At 43.3% G+C, this 18,110-nt stretch overlaps 1 protein-coding gene across 1 annotated transcript in view; it reads left to right on the forward strand.

The window, feature by feature from the left end:
• The window catches only part of LOC124723081 (paired mesoderm homeobox protein 2-like), a 507,093-nt gene that overhangs the window by 15,184 nt on the left and 473,799 nt on the right, over positions 1-18,110 (forward strand). The window lies entirely within an intron of this gene.

The following is an 18,110-nucleotide window of genomic DNA, read 5'->3' on the forward strand; positions in this document are numbered from 1 at the left end:
GCAGATTATTTCGGAAACTTGTTGCTTTTTTTTCCAAATTCAGTTGTAGAGGAGGATGGAAACTCGACGTGGTACTGAACCTACGGTGTTATATGGAAGGAAACTTTGTTTAAAGTAAATGAATGTTTAACCTTCGAATACGTTTCTTCGCCGTTAAACGTACTGTGCTCAGCAAATCTCCGCGTCGCACCCCTGAAGGGCCGACAGGAACCGCAGGAACCGACCGACCGCTGTGTGATCCTCTGTCAGAGGAAAAAATAATGGTTCAAATGGCTATGAGCACTATGGGACTTAACTGCTGAGGTCATCAGTACCCTAGAACGTAGAACTACTTAAACCTAACTAACCTAAGGACGTCACACACATCTATGCCCGAGGCAGGATTCGAACCTGCGACCGTAGCGCTCGCGTGGTTCCAGACTGTAGCGCCTAGAACCGCTCGGCCACACCGGCCGGCTCTGCCAGAGGAGCCATTGGAAGCGGTGTGGAGGGGTGTGGTGTCAGAAGACCGCTCCTCAGTTTTGGCATCACGAGGCGGAGTGTACCCCTTTCCAGTCCTCCTTCCAAGGAAAACTCCCGGGTTGTACTGATATTCGAACCCGTGTCCTAAACATAACGGCCAGAAGCAGAGAGAGAAGATGACCACTAAACTATGACGGCGGACAACGTAAATATGACCAAAAGGAAAACGTCTCGCCGGCCGGAGTGGCCGAGCGGTTCTAGGCTCTACAGTCTGGAACCGCGCGACCGCTACGGTCGCAGGTTCGAATCCTGCCTCGGGCATGGATGTGTGTGATGTCCTTAGGTTATTTAGGTTTAAGTAGTTCTAAGTTCTAGGGGACTGATGACCTCAGAAGTTAAGTCCCATAGTGCGTGCTCAGAGCCATTTGAACCATTTTTGAAAACGTCTCTTGTCTTTTTTTTTCAAATAAAAGTGTGATGCACTTAAACCGCAGATGTTGTTGCATTAACATCAGCGATGTAGGTACACGGTGGTCTTGGTCTTTTTGATCAATGCTCGTAAAATAATTTAAAATCAAGTGACGATTGAAAGACTAAAAAGATATATATCGACAAGTGTCGAATGATCGACTGAAAGGATATATATATATATATATATATATATATATATATCGACACTTGATTTTAAATTCCTTTACGATCATTGATCGAAAAGACCAAGATCACTGTGACAATTATGCCGACATAGGCACCAAAGACAGAACATTTAGTATTTTTAAGTCAAAGAGAAGGCACCATATTCGTTTCTGCTTATTTGGTGCGGGCGATACACTCTCAATACAAAGCAGAAGGCACAATATTTAAAGGAAAAAATGATGAGCGGCCTGTTATGTAGATGCAAAGGCGAACGTTTATGGCCCGTTTTCCTCAGACGTGCAGGGTGAGTCACGTAGGACGATACCCCTTTTATTTCGTGAACGGTTCCAGATATCGAAACGAGTTTTGGGCAAATGATAGTTCGCTAAGGGGCACATAATTTTATTATGTGATAAAAGATCTTAACTCCTGTGTCGATCGAGATATTGAAGCAAGTATGATTTTTTAAATAGAACGATGTACTTTTTTGAACGGTATCCGAAAGCGCTCGAAAAGACGAGTGCAGCGATATAATGCTTATCAATTTTGAAGTTAAAATTCTTCGCAAAAGAATCCTAGAAACTTTCTTACGTTGAAAGGTAAGTCGGCCGAAATCGTCTATTGCGTTATAAATATGCTCATGCCAGGCTACGCTGTTGTATCAAGCCTTTCGACTGTTTAGTTCTCTGCGCTTCAGAACTAGCAGGAACTGTGTCATCTGTCCGGAGGTCATTTCTGCTTCAGCATTCCTTGCTTCTCGACATAGACAAATACGAGGAGAAGTTAGACATGCTACTTCCATATGACGAACGTAAAAAAAGAAGGCTGCGAAGCGCTACAGCGGTATAGGGTAGTCTAGCCTGATCGTCGCTGTCCGACGCGCCAGGCACTCACACGAATTATTAGGTCACTAATGTCAACAAGCAGCTTCAAAGTCAAACAGAGGACGAGGATAAACACTGTAACTGACAGAGCATATGATGTTGTTCTGGCTACAACACTTATCAATCCACATGGCGGTACGAGAAGTATCACGAAGGAACGTGGGACCAGCTAAACGAGTGTCATTCGCATCTTACATATAGTTTTATCGGTTTGACCTTCGGCGCCTGGGAGACGACGCTGCATTTTTCAACATGCTCTTTTTACCGAGTAAGCAACGTTTACGAACCACGGTAATGCAAACTGAACTTTACGTGCACTACTGGGCAGCTGAATATCTACGCTAGCTTCGTCAGGTAAAACACAAACGACCATAGAGATTAAAGGTACAGTGCGGCACCAGAGGAAATTACATTTTAGGTCCTTACCTCATCCCACGTGCATTAGATGGAAATAACCAAACACACTTTATTACGAATATTCTACCTGTTCTAGAAGCTGTACAACTGGATAGACGACAGTGTATGTGGTTCCAACAAGACGGCTGCCCACCTCTTTCTTCCCGTTTTGCAACGCAAATACGCCATTAAAAATTTCGTGATTGTTGGGTAGGACAGAATGGTGCAGCGAAATGGCCATCCAGGTCCCCTGATTCGACTCCTCTGATTTGTTTCTACGGGGAGCACTGAAAGTGGCAGTCCATCACGAATCCCCAATTACGCCAGACGATATGCAACGTCGAATAGCCACAGCATCCAACGGCATATTATGCACTTATCTCTCGAACGGCGATTGCAAATGTGTCTTATAGTCGATAGTAAACAGTTTGAGTACATCCTTAACTAAAATGTAAAATAACATTTCGTTAAGAAAGGCATTTATTTTGTGAGTGACACATCGTCAGTCATTCTGAATAAAATGTTTAGTTTATTTAAAGTGTGTTCCGTCTTATTAATTCGAGTAGCACCTATAGACATATTTGTTCGACAGCAAGTGTTTTACCTTCAGGGAGTCTCCAGGCAAAGACAGGTCAGGTATTACTTTTTATTTCAAATCTAAAAAATATTGATACTGTAGTTTCCATTTTGTGGCGAATAGGGCCGTTTGTCATTACGAATTACGAACGAGCGACGTTTCTGTTTCGGTTTTAACAAGTAACCAGCAATGGGAAGGGTTTAATTGAAAAACCACCTGATGAAATTGAACTCGTTTCCATAAAAACCTGGAAACGTAACACTGAGATTTTAGAACTTTGATAAATGTTTTGCAGGCACAGTTGTTTATCTCTTAAAAACAACAGGGTTTTACCGTAGTCGCATAGGCCTGTCTTGCTGCATATAACGACGAATCCTGGCATGTAAGAGCTGTGCCCGAGGTGTTTACACCGTAATAGCCGATGCTGGCCGTATTGATTTCAAGTTTTAGTAGATTTTCAGATTCTTTTGCGAAAGCTTTCAACGTCAGCATTAACAGGCGCTGTATCATTGTAATTGTCTTTCCAAGAGCTACTGAATGCAGCTAATTAGGAAACGTATACGATTCCATTACAAAAATTCTTGTTTTAATATCTCGGTTGATAACAAAGTTCAGAGCATTATCTTACAAAACATTAAGTGCCTCTCAACATAATATCAACTGCAGAAAACCTGGTTTCGATATCTGGAACAATTCACGAAATGAAGCGTGACTCACGCTATATAATTACAAATACTTTAAAGGCTACGATTTTAAATAACTGTTACCACAAATTATAATTTGAGATGTGACAGTATTCGAACTCAAGATCTACAGCTTACAAATTTACCAATTTAATTACTACGTAATCCTAGCACTCACGTACTCTGCTATTGCCGAATGGTAAAATGTTGTTTGGGAAGTCAACACTTTGCTTAGAAACAAACAGTAGTAGGGCAGACATTTCCCTGAAACACTATCCACACTAAATTTCACTTCTAACGTATGCCACTTCGAAAGTATTCGAAAATGACAAGAACATCTGGCCGCCGTACAGCCTACGCAGCGGTTAAGACTGAACAAATTCCTTAAACCGTCCTCTCACGGGATGGGAAAACCCACTAGTCCGGGAGCTGGTGACATTTGAGCATGGAACTCCACGTTCCACTACACTTCATAGTGTGAAATGAAGAATCTGGTACGTCAGATTTTTGTCTCGTCGAGAGGAACGTGGTAAGTGAGATGCGACACCGTTTTTACATCACAAGTAGGATTTTGGAGCCGCCATATCGTTTGATGTCAAACAGTGTATTTGGCAGGTTTTCTTTATCACAGACGACGTGGTATTAATATAAGCTGTTTCAAAGCACCAGCAAATTAGAGGTATCTCGAAAACGCGTCGCTTTAGCTACGATGTGTTATAATAAAATCACTGGTAACTATAAATCGGTAATTGAGGGCATCCTTTATTTGATGTGTTTTGTGTTACACATTGTGTGCTATGCAAGTATACCGTTTCAATTGTACGGCACAGTTATCGATCAAAAGCGCGCCGTTTTGTTACTATTTGTCATAGTTAAATATCAAATAATGACATTTTCAGGCAGCAGTAAACATGACCACAATCAGATCTCTATGTCTGGCAATCTGCAAACTCTGGCCACACCGTAGGATGCGGAAATTGATAGAAAAATGTTGTCAACTGCTAGAACTATTCGGTGCTGTGTGTGGTAGTAGTCTGGTGTTACATGGCGGTAAGAATTGCATGGAAGTCCACTATGTATACTACATTTGTCTGTATACTAAAATTGTATGTCCATCATACCTTCACCGGGAGGGCGGTGTGCTGACCCCACGCCCCTCCTATCCGCATCCTCCACTGAGGATGACACGGCGGTCGGATGGTCCCGGTAGGCCACTCGTGGCCTGAAGACGGAGTGCTTTTTATCATACCTTCACTTTTTGGCACGCCGATAATTGGAGTATAGCGCTGAAGTATTTTTTCGACAGTTCTAGGCTGTGTACCCACAAAGCTTTCGCGCTCCGGAGAGAGTCCTCAACACAGCTGGCGCGGGCGCTAGCTACGATCTGGTGTTGCCTGCGTGTTACAGCGATTGCTTACGATCTATGGTGCATGCCACAGCTTTCGTTTTGGCTTGTATAATGATATTCATAGTTGTTGTGTTAGTTTCAATGGAAAAGAATTTGATAGCTCGAGTGATTCCATATTCCTGGATTTCCGGAAAGTGTTTGACACAGTGCACCGCTGCAGTCTGCTAACAAAGGTACGAGCATACGGAATAGTTTCCCAGATATGTGAGTGGATCAAAGACTTCTTAAGTTATAGAAGACAGTACGTTGTCCTCACCAGGGATTCTTCATCAGAGAGCAGGATATCGTCAGAAACGCCCAAGTTAAGTGTGGTAGGGTCGCTCTTACTCTCTGTATATGTAAATGATCCGACGGATGGGGTGTACAGCAGTCCGTGGCTGTTTGCTGATGACACTGTGGTGTACGTGAAGGTGCCGTTGTTTAGTAACTGTAGGAGACTATAAGAAAACTTAGACAAAATTTCTAGTTGGCATCATGAACAGCAGCTTGCTCTAAATGTAGAAAAATGTAGCTTAATACGGATGAATGGGAACAACAATCCCGTAATGTTCGAGTACAGCGTTAGTAATATACTGACATATCGATTAAATATCTCGGTTTAATATTGCAAGGTGATATGAAATGGAATGGACACGTAAGAATTGCAGTAGAGAAATCGTATAGTTGACTTTGGTTTAATGGTAGAATTTTCGGAAAGTGTGGTTCATATGTAAAGGAGACCACGTATAGAACACTATTGTCACCCATTCTTGTGTACTTGGTCAGATTAAAGGAAGACATCGAAGGAGTTCAGTGGTGGGCTGGTAGATATGTTCAAGTGGTTTTGATCAACACGCGAGTATTATGGAGATGCTTCGTAATTTCAAGTGGGTATCCGTGGAGGGAAGACGATGTTCTTTCCGCAAAACAACTTGAAAAGCGGCAAGCCATTTCGCATGCCCCTTTTAATTTAATATGATAATAACACTCGCCGGCCGGAGTGTCCGTGCGGCTGTAGGCGCTACAGTCTGGAACCGAGCGACCGCTACGGTCGCAGGTTCGAATCCTGTCTCGGGCATGGATGTGTGTTATGTCCTTAGGTTAGTTGGGTTTAATTAGTTCTAAGTTCTAGGCGACTGATGACCTCAGAAGTTAAGTCGCATAGTGCTCAGAGCCATTTGAACCATTTGAACCAATAATACTCTAATTAGAGGATAATGATTGAGCAGAATACGATAATGATATTTTGTTAAAGTGAACTGGATTGGAACGACTGTACATACTGACTTTCAAGTAACTTAATATAAAATACATTTCACATGGTGTAGGGCTTCCATGCTTTTCTCTATGCTTTCTGTGAGTGCATGGGAACAAGAACTACGCTGGGTTTGGAGCAGGAAAGGCAGTGACGTAACGTAAAAAGCGGCCCTCTGGCATCGGTACAGGAGGGCAGCCTCTGATGTTGACTCCATGAAAGTGGTCATGCCGGGTCGTACACAAATGCGGGGGCGGGGGTTGTCAGTAGTGCGTTTACGACCGACCCCTGCCCTGTGATCGAGTTGAGCTCTCGGAAGGGACTCCGCCGTAGGGCAGCTAGCGTTTTCTCGTGTTCTGAAAGAGTGCCTTCAGGCTTTCCTTAAGAAACACGGCTTGCAGAAAAATAAAACTCCAGCTTCAACCGCAGTTTTTAGTTTCAGAGGACCTCTGATGCCAGGCTACTTACTGGGCGCGAAAATGGACGATTGATACAAATGTCTGTGACGTCACAGGGATGGAGCTGATGCAGCAACTTTTTTGGAAGAAGAAGGTCATTGGTGTTTAATCCTTTCAGGGGAAGTGGTTCCGTTTGAAACCACCTACAATTTTCTCATTTTGTGGCAAAAGGGCAGTGGCTACTTTTGGGGACACCATTCAGCAGCCTAGTTGGTGCTGCCCTCTGGTGGCTGTCACTGGAAGCGCTTCAAAATCTGTAAATATTAGCAAGTAGTTAGGCGAGCTGGATAGCCATTTTTGTACGCTGTGCTCGAACGTCTTTGTTCTCAAATTGTGACTCTATTCTTCTGTATTAGGTAACTTTTATGCATGTATTAATGCAGAATACTGTTCTGTTTACGTTAATACTATATTTACCGCAATAATAACCAAACTAATGAATTTATTTCCGTGAATGTTGTGGTGGTTCCATTTGAAACCACTGCTCCAGTAACGGCAGCATTAGTAGGTGTGACGAATTTTTTTTTCCTGTTTCACGTTCTGTATTCTCACAGACTAAAGGATGAGGAAATTCTGGAGTGCCTTTTCGCACATATTCCTTCAGATCCCCACTCACGGATTGACACTAACAGTGACAGTGAAAGTGATGTGCTAGCTGAAGTCAGTAATCTGGATTTGCGAATGAAAACACCTGTTTTATCTCAAATTATTTCGGAAAGTGAGAGTGAGGACCATTTGGACAATGACAGTGATGATAGTTTCAGCACTAATGACGATTTGTCACTGTCTTCCATTGCAAATTTTTCATGGAGAAAGGATGTCAGTGCAATGAACTTTGCTGACAATTTTTCAGAGGAAGCTGGTGTACGAGGAAAACTTAAAAATGACAGCGAAGGTATGCAACCAGTAGATTTTTTTGTGTCTGTTTTGTGACATTATGTTAGAACACACAGTTTTCCAGTCTAACCTATACGCAACACAGAAAGGTGGCAAAAAGGCCTCTATCTAAAGCAAAACTAAAAGTATTTTTGGCCATAAACATTCTAATGGGAATCAAGAAACCTTATTATCGTGATTGCTGGTCATCCCATAAGGAACTTTGAGATGAGTAAATCTCCTCACTAACGTCGGTAAAGAGGTTCAGCTGGATTTTGACATATATTCACATCAATGACAACGCTGTTATGCCTTCAAGGGAGAGCAGAAATTATGACAAACTATATAAAATCCGTTCACTAATCAATCAGATACTGATAAACTTCAAAGAATTCTGTGCACCTACTAAGGAGCAAGCTATAGATGAATGCATGGTGAAGTTCAAAGGACGAATCGCATTCAAACTATATATGCCCCAAAAGCCAATCAAGAGGGGATACAAAATCTGCTTCAGAGCTAATAAGCTTGGATATATTTGTGATTTTCAGATACATTCTGGAAAAGTTGAAGGCATAGTGGAAAAATCCTTACGAGAGAGAATTGTGAGAGATATGTGTAAAGGCTTGGAAGGAAAGGGATACCACATATACTTTAACAATCTTTTTTGTATCTCACTTTTACAGAAGCTAAAAGATGACGGACTTTTTGCCTGTGTAACAATTAGATCACACAGAACAGGACTTCCTACGCTAAAAACAGACAAAGAGCTGCAGGGAGGAGAGTTTGATTGGTCAGTTCGTTCTGATGGCATTGCTTGCTTCAAATGGAAAGACAAACGTGTAGTCATGTTGCTGTCTACAATTGATTCGCCTGTAAGTGTTGAAGAAGTCAGCCATAAAGAAAAGGATGGAAAAATCACAAAGGTACCTTGCCCAAAAATAGTGAAATCATATATTGCAAATATGGGATGTGTCGATAAGGCAGATATGATAAACAGTTTTTATGCAATAGACAAGAAATCACGAAGGTGGTGGCTGAGATTATTTTGGTATATAGTTTATATTTCTATTGGAAATGCATTTATTCTGTTTCGATTATGTAATCCAACAGCGAAGCAAGTCCTAAAGGATTTTCGAAAACGTGTTGCCACAGGCCTGGTAGGCAGTAATGTCTTCAAAGATAGTCCTGGCCATCCCAGTACACCGTCAGAACCATCTGCAAAAAAATTCAAAACATCTGCCAAAACATGGATCCTCAAGGCGCTGTGTGCACTGCAGCACAAAGAAAGAACCCCAAAGAAGCAGATGGACATGTAGTCACTGCTAGGTAGCCTTATGCTTATCTACGGAAAGGAATTGCTTTTTACTGTATCATCAAAAGTGATGACATTTAGAGGGCAGTGGCTCCATTCGAAACCACCCCGTATGTGTTCAGTTTAAGTATATTTCATTTAATTTTTACATTTTTCTGTCTCACTGTATGAAAATTAATACAATAAAAACAAGGAAAAATTAAATTTTTTTTTTTTTATTTTGCCACTGAAAAGGTTAACGGAAGCGCTTTTGTCTTGGTGAGATTTTTGTGCGTGAAAGGACGTCCCCATTGGCCGGTAGAATGTTCATATTCTGCGGTTGGCTGGCATGTCCTGTTTGGTGCAAAGGAATAGCAAGCTGCACGGTTCAGCTCCAAATCTTGGAGTTCGTTGGCAGATGGAGAGGTGTGCGCTTATTGTGCACATCAGTAGCGTTGATCCGGAGATGGAGAGCTGTGCACACTTGGCGCGCGTCTTAGCACACGAGCGGGGTCCAGAGTTCGTGCCGACAGAAGCTCAACACTTATATTGTACCACTGGACCACATCCACAATGGTGACGTTCTGCACGTCTCATGCTGAGTAATTACGGTGAACAATATTATCAGCATCGGCATGTACTAGGACGACTCTTGGTCAATGCGATCATCTGTCTCAAGTCCAGCATTGCTTTAGTAGATGCATGAGTTTCTCGATATTGATCAGGCCTACAGCCGCGTATTCCTTTTGATATATGTTCGTGAGTAATTTTCAGATCATCAACTGCCCCGTCTAAGGGACATGTTTTCTTGTTCATTCAAGTAACGCTGGAAACCAATAGTTTTGCTTGGTATAATTCATGTAGCATACATTTGTAATGACAATTGATTTTTTTTTAGTCAGTTCCGTTTAATGTGAATTTTAATCCAATAAATTAATGTGTAAATCCGTAGCTTGTTTCTGTTAAACCTTCCACTCATATTAAAATTATTTCCTTTGCAATTCTCCAATTTAGTGTCTATATCTACATAGTGCACAATAATTACAGCTTGGGTTTCAAAGGCGTGTTCAGCTCTTAATTAACTTTCTGGGTTAGGGTAAACATATTTATACGTAAGGAGTTTTGCTCAATGCTGAGAAAATTTCAAGAACCAGTATTTGAAGCTGACTGCAGAACGTTTCCGCTGCCACCAACGTACATTTTGCGTAAGGACGATAAGAGATAAGTGGGCTCATATGGAGGCATATAAACAGTCGCTTTTCCCTCGCTCAATTTGAAAATGGGACAGGGAAAGAAATGACTAGTATTGGTACAACATACCCTCCGCCACGCACCATCCAGTGACTTGTGGAGTATGTATGTAAATGTATGTAGAAAGCAGTGCACTACGTCTTCGATGGAAATACAGACAGGCAGTCTTACTTTATATTCCATGAATGGAGTTAGGAAAGACGTTAAGTTGATTGAAAGTTACGTACTAGGTATTCTACTAGATATTATCAGAAGTGCATTTGTTGGAGACGCCAAGTGTGGGAGGGTGTGAATACATAGTAATTGATAACACAAATGTCATAAAATTTCGATATAGAGATGGCAACATCACGCAGGCAGCAACTGCTCCTGCAGCATATGAGACGAGAATCCTCGAATCATATAATCTACCAACATGATTAAAATATACGGCTGTTAAAACTTTAAAAGAGGGAAGGTTAATATATCCGCCCTTATAAAGGGGAAGTAATAGCAAAATCAACTTATCAAAACACCAGGAAGCAGGAACATGCTGCACCCTATTCAAATGTGCGGTAGGGTGTCTGATATAGGCAGAATTTCAGGAGACCTGCCACAATGTGCAAAATATGGTGCAGGAAGTAGAGGCTTAAGGGAAACAGGAAGATAAATAATTCCAAATCACACTCTAATCAAAATCTGTATTCACGAGAAAAATGTATTTCTTCCGAAGCAGAGGCGATAATAAAAGTATGAACAAGCGCAAAATTCTGCTATTCAATACGTTTTTCACCTTCAGATTTACCTCAGACAAGTGCCACTATGTGTGTCCATTGCTTCCGTAATTTTTCTTCGGGATGGTGACTGCCTACATGGTGGGTGAAACACCAATCACTGTCATTGTGAAGTAACTCAATATTTCAAAGTATACAGGGTGAATCACCTAAAACTCGTAAATGTTGCGGAAATGGAAAGTGCTATTGATGTACGGTCTTCACAGAACGGATTAGTAATCAGGGTTCAAAATGGTTCAAATGGCTCTAAGCACTATGGGACTTAACATCTCAGGTCATCAGCCCCCTAGACTTAGAACTACTTAAACCTGACATATTTAAGGACATCACACACATCCATGGCCGAGGCAGGATTCGAACCTGCGACCGTAGCAGCAGCACGGTTCCGGACTGAGGAGCCTAGAGCCGCACAGCCAGAGCGGCCGGCGGTAATCAGGAACTCCTAGTCTTAACTAATAAACAGAGTGTAATAATACTTAGAAAGTCTATTTTTTGTCCAAAGATACAGTTTTTTAAAATGGAACAATACCTATTAAAAAACCGAAAGTAGGGTACATGAGAATGTAATTCGTGTTTGTTGCAGGGCTTTAGTGCTAGTGGTTTACGAGATATCGTATTTTGAAAAGTTCCCTCAATGACACTTGTACAATACCTGTGGTAGCGCACACTAAATTACAACGCCAAGTGCATACACTATTAAGGAGACAATTGACCATAACAGGTTGTGTTATAAACGTCCACCGGCAGCGGCAATATACGCTTCCAGTCTGGTATGGAACGACTGTTGAACACGTGCTAGCATTTCAGAGGAGATGTTCGAGCAGTAATACGTCGTTGCATATCATCGAATGTAGTTGGTATGTTCTTGTAGACAGTGTCTTTCAGCATTCCCCACTGAAAAAAGTCTGTAGGTGTCAAATCCGGAGAAAGGGCCGGCCAAGGTACAGTTCCTCTGCATCCAGTCCAACGATATGGAAACAATTCGTGAAGACATGATGTAGTACTTCGTGCATTATGGGCCGAGTAGCCATTATGCTGGTTCCACAGGTTCCTCCTAGTTTGCAGAGGAACGTCTTCTAACATCCGTGGAAGATGGTCTGTTAGGAGGCTACGATACTTGTGCGCGCTCAGTGCCCCGTCTATGACAAACTGCCCTATGAACTGATCGTTAACTATCCCACACCACACGTTTACACTCCATGGACGCTGACATTCCACCTGACGAAGCCAACGGGGACTGTCAACAAATAGCTCATATTTTTGTGGTTTATCTAGCCATGATTGGTGAATGTGGCTTCAAGGTATGTGATACATCTGGAGTAGCCAGTTTTAATCTCAATGTACAGAAATTAACACGATTCTCACAATCGTTTCCATACAGCTCTCGATGGAGAATATACTTATATGGATATGGTGTCTGTTCTTTCGGACATGTCCGAAAGAACAGACACCATTGATGATCTGCAGCCGTCTAGAACGAAATTAGAGTTATATTAATACCTTCTGCTGCTGACGGGCGTTGATATATATCAACGGGGACAGGTGAGAATGTGTGCCCGCACAGGGACTCGAACCCGGGATCTCCTGCTTACATGGTAAACGCTCTATCCAGCTGAGCCACCGAGGGCACAGAGGATAGTGGGACTGCAGGAACTATCTCGAGCACGCCTCCCGCGAGACCCACATTCTCACCTTGTTTGTCCACACACTACGTTCGTAGTGTCCCACCCCAACACACTCATTACTCGTAGAAGACATTATTACCAAGTCCCGTAAGAGTTCGGGGAATATGTGTGCATCCGCACAGAAGAAGAAGGTCATGGCCGGTATGGATGTGGTGTCTGTTCTTTCTGATTGAAGGTATTAATATAATTCTAATCTCGATGGAGAAAGATGTGACAGGGATGGAAACTATGACGATGGTCAACGTGTAGGGCACTTGCCTGACTCATGCCACTTCGTCGTGCGAATGCGTGGGAGCTAACGTACGGATCAATTGCAACAGCAGTAAAATCATTCCCCCTCTTCTGTCGTGGTGTTACGTTGTCTCAGTGTCACACTTCCACTTTCACGTAACTGGTGGATGATGTTGATAAATAAATGCCTAGATGGTTGACGCCTATTGGGATATCTTGCCGCATACAATCCGTCGCGATAGCTGAGTGGAATGTGGCCAAGTCGGCAGCGATGCCCATTGGGAGAGGTCTACAGGAGGACGCTTTAGCCCCACTCCCACTAGTTAACAAGATCCGGTTCTTGGGCATAACATTTACACAGGATGTGCGCCGCGCGGTTGCCATGAACTATGCACTATTACTACAGGCAATACGCACAGAAGTTCGCCGGAACTTACTTCGACGGATGGACCTTACCTTACCGCCGGACACCTATTCAAAGTCCGCTACGAAACACTCACCCTCCCTCCGCGTGATGGCGGACTGGGACTTATAAATGTACGAGCGAGAGCTACAGCGTTATACTTATGCACAATGATGAAACTGTGGACCCACAAAGATGCTTCCCTTACAGAACGTCTGTTTGAGGAATTTCTGCCGGCGTCTCTTCTGCCTCCTGTCACGGTTGCGCACATTACACCTTCACTCTCCCACCTCTCGGCATTTATTCTTGAGTATAGTTACGTGCACCCAGACCTTCCCAACACTCGCACTCCCAAGGCGAGAGGCGTTTACAGACTGCTGCTAAGGTCCATCCCTCGGAAAGTGATTGAGAGGAAGAACCCTACGACCCTATGGCCTTCAGTGTGGAGAGCGGTCCAGAAGCCGTTCCTCCCCACGCGGGTACGAGCCGCGTGGTACCAGGTGGTGAACGGGAAGGTTGTAACGCGACAAAGGCTGCACGCTATTGAGATGACGGATTCCCCCCTTTGCCCACGTTGCCACCTCGTGGATACTGACGAACACCGCTTAACATGTGGATTGGCGTTAGAGGTATGGCTGCTAGTGCAGAAGATCCTCGCCTGCTACCTACGTATCGCGCCTCGCACAATTGAGCCACGGCTCCTCCTTTGTCCAGAGGATACTTATTTCCCACCTGCGAAGACTCACGCTCTAACATGGTTTAAAGGCATGTCCATATACTACCTCTTTCGAGATGATGAGAAGATGGTGCTTGATTACTGGCTATTTCTCCAGGACAGTCATAGCACACTTGAGTGTACACCCCGATACCGACAACTATTTGCGAACTATTTGCGCAGTGTCTTCGATAACCCCCCTCACAGTTGGGGAGTACCGGGCAGAGGATGACCGCCTTCATGGGGCTCCACACGCTGCGAAATGTTGAACCAATTTGGGACATGGAATCTGTACGCAGATGGGCCATGCACACGGAATGGCGTGCGGGATTTGGTTACATTTTTCTTTCTTTATTATCTATCATCACACTATTGGTTTCAAATTCTATTTCATAGTTTAGAAGGAACTCTTGTTCTGTTGTTGCTACAGATGTACATTCTAATTTTGTTTGTCGTAACTGAAAGACGCCTTTTTCCATCTATATAAAAAAAAATAGGTTGGCAGAGGAAATAATTTACAATTAAAAAAATTAAAAAAATAAAAAACAAATAAAAACACAAAAAAACAAAAAACAAAAAGAGTTGGTAGAGCAATTGCCTGCGGAAGGCAAAGGTAAAAAAAAGAGAAAACGAGAAAACGAAAAAAAAAGATCGTAGAATCACGAAAAAAAAGAGCGCTCATGCGATTAAAAAAAAAGATGGACAGAGCGTCTGCCATAAAAAAAAGAGAGTGGGCATGCTATCTTTAAAAAAAGAAAAAGAAAGTGGTCTGCACAGCGATCTGTCACGTCAGGAGGCCCGGGTTCGATTCCCGGCTGGGTCGGAGATTTTCTCCGCTCAGGGACAGGGTGGTGTGTTTTCCTCATTATCATTTCATCATAATCAGTGCAAGGAAACGGGAAACCACCACTGGACTCACTTTCCTAGAAGCTCATGCGGTGGACTTCTCTGACGAGGCTTCCGCCGTGGCAAGACCTGCCGTAAGGCAGAACGCAAAGTGAAAGTTTTGCCGCATACACCGTACAATAAAGAACTGCATTCTTCCTACATTCTCCATACATCATCAGCCTGTCGGTTTATTTCTGCACTGGTATATCCCATCGTCTACTCATTCCCTATTGCATGGTCTGCCACACTAACTGACTAGACAGTTGCATTCCACTCAAGGAACACACAAGCACACTGTAAGCAAACATCAGAATATTTTACTTAGCAACTGCGTAGGTAGAATGGAACAGACAAGTGTCGGTGGGATATGACGTAAACGACTCGCACTAGAATTTCGCAATCATTGACATTCTAATTTAGGCTATTTTTAGTTTGTTAATATCAAAGCTACTGTTCCATTTTAAAAAGTTAATGTTTGCACAAAAAATAGACTTTCGAAGTATTATTACCAGCTGTTTATTGGCTAGCAATACGAGCGCATGGCTACCAATCCATTCTGTGAAAACCGCAGATCAATAGCACTTCCCATTCCCCCAATATTTGCGGTGCAAATTTTAGGTGGTTCACCCTGTAAATTTATGGTTAATCGTACGAGGTGTTGAATCGACGCTGGGAGATGGATGATGCAGAGCTTATATTAAAATTTCGTTATCGAATTTCGGTCTGGCCGCTTATAGATCGAATAAAGGAAAAGAAAAAGAGAACGTACAAACCATAGCGTTTCTTCACCAAGATCTGAACAGATATCTAAACCCGCAAGCGCTTCAGAGAGCTAGCACGTTATCGCAGAGCCAACGAGACTCTACTACAACATCCATCACCTGATGACGAAAGAAATATCCTACATTTAGCTGCAGTGGGCCACTGAGCGAACGAAACGGCTACAGATGAAAATTTTTGCCGAACCGGGAGTCGAACCTGAATTTCCTACTTTACGGAAGTGGTCACCTAACGTCTTCGGATGTTTGTAGATGTCCTCCGTCCCACCCAAATATCCATATGGCGAACAGCACGTAGTAGCGCCCTCTATCCATTAATCGACTTGCTCACAGCCTAACTGTATTCCTCCAAGGATTCGGATACTGTGTGTCGTGCATTCGAAATGAAAAATCATAACGCAACCTGGCGTATATACACTGATGAACCAGAACATTATGACCACTGGCCTACTATCGATATACACCCGTCCAGACGACAGCAGCGTTACCTGGTTGAGGAATGATTGCTATTCAGACACACGAACGGTGCATGTTGTACCAGTCGGCGTACTGTCCATGTGTCGAATGGGAAGGCGCGCGAGTTCGACCGAGGGCAGATTGTCACGGCCCGGAGGCTCGGTACGAGTATTTCGGAAACTGCACGACTTTTCCGGTATTCCAGGAGTGCAGTGGTGAGTGTCTTCAACATTTGGCGGAACCAAGGTGAAGCCACGTCCAGGCGTCGTGAAGCTGGGCGCCCACCACTCATTACACTTGACAGACGTCGTATGTTGGGCACCCTGGTAAAACAGGACAGGCGGCGAACTGTAGCGGAACTAACATCAGACCTTAACGCTGAGCAGAGTACAAGCGTGTCTGAAGACACGGTGCACCGAACACGCATAACGATGGGACTCCGCAGCCGACGACCCTTGCATGTGGCAATGTTAAAACCACGACGTCTGCAACTACGACTGAAATGGGCACGTGACCGTCGGCACTGGACGTTGGCGCAGTGGCAGACCGTTGCACGGTCTGATGAATCCCGATACCCTCTTCATAGTGCTGATGAAAAGGCTCAATTCCGTCGTCTTCCAGGGGAACAGCTCCATGACAGCTGAACTGCAGGACAGATAGAAGCTGGGGGCGACTCCATTATGCTCTTGGGAGCATTCAGGTGGTCATCTATGTGTTCAGTGGAGTTCGTGCAAGGCACCATGACGACCAAGGAGTATCTTACAGTGGTTGCAGGTCACGTACACCCCTTCATGAGGATCATTTTTCCCGACGGCAGTATTATTTTTCAACTAGTTAATGCGCCGTGTCACGTAGCCAGGAGTGTAATGGAGTGGTTCGGGGAACACAGTGGCGAGTTCCTATTGATGTGCTGCCCCCTCCCCCCCTCCCCCAACTTTCCAGATCTGAACACGATCGAACACAAGGGATGTGATCGAACGTGGCGTCAGAGCTCATCCCCCTCCTCTTCGGAATTTACGGGAATTAGGTGACTTGTGTGTGCAGATGTGGTGCTAACTCCCTCCAGCATCTTACCAAGGCCTTATTGCTTCCATGCCACGACGCGTCGCCACTGTTATCCGTACCAAAAGCAGGTGGTCATAATGTTCTCGTTGATCATTGCATATTATAGAAGCATGGTGTCTGTTCTTTCGGACTTACTTGTAATCCATCATCTATGAAAGATTGCACAGAACATCAAAAGATGTGAGCAGTCGTGGCATAGACGCCGAAAATCCATCCTGGGCTCAAACAATGAATTTTGCTTCTTCAGTGTCTCAGCTTCAATGAGAATCATTTAGAATATTGAATCGACATGACAATAAAGTATCAAGTGAATGTAGACGGGTAGTTCAGCGCACACCAGAAAGTAAGTGGAAGTCCACAGAGTTATCAAACATTTCCTGCGATGTTGTCAATTCCCATGTACTCTACTATCTGTACCCAAACTACTCGAGTGGTTTCGAGAACTCAACCATAAAGTAACAGAGAGAATACATACGGTAACTTTATAAAAAGACTATGGCAGATGTAATGTAAAAGAAAAGATTGTATTTTCGATATTAAATAGTTGAAAATGAAGTGCTGTACATTTACCAAAAGTTTCGTATCAGAAATTGTATTTATAAATTGAACTTCGTAATTATGTGTCTGAAAATAAAATATGGGTGTAATAATAATTAGCTGCACTAATTCACACTGAGCTTTATTCCCATTTCAGTAACTGTGCTAAGAGGCTAAACCGTAGACAGGAATACCGTTCTCGACCATTATAGCAACTTATACAACAAATTATGAGTTGGTGAGGTGTTAAGGTACGATTTCTATGCAGCAGTGGTTATTACTGTCTTCTTCTGGCTAACGCATACTGCAAATTGACGTGCTCATTCAACAGCCGTCTTTCGAATTTACGACTAATTATTCTCGGTTGTTACGCCGAAAGTCATAGTTATTGTGAAACTATCAGTGATCATTTGCGAATAATC

This window comes from Schistocerca piceifrons, chromosome X (genome assembly GCF_021461385.2).
Source record: "Schistocerca piceifrons isolate TAMUIC-IGC-003096 chromosome X, iqSchPice1.1, whole genome shotgun sequence".
NCBI lineage: Eukaryota > Metazoa > Arthropoda > Insecta > Orthoptera > Acrididae > Schistocerca > Schistocerca piceifrons.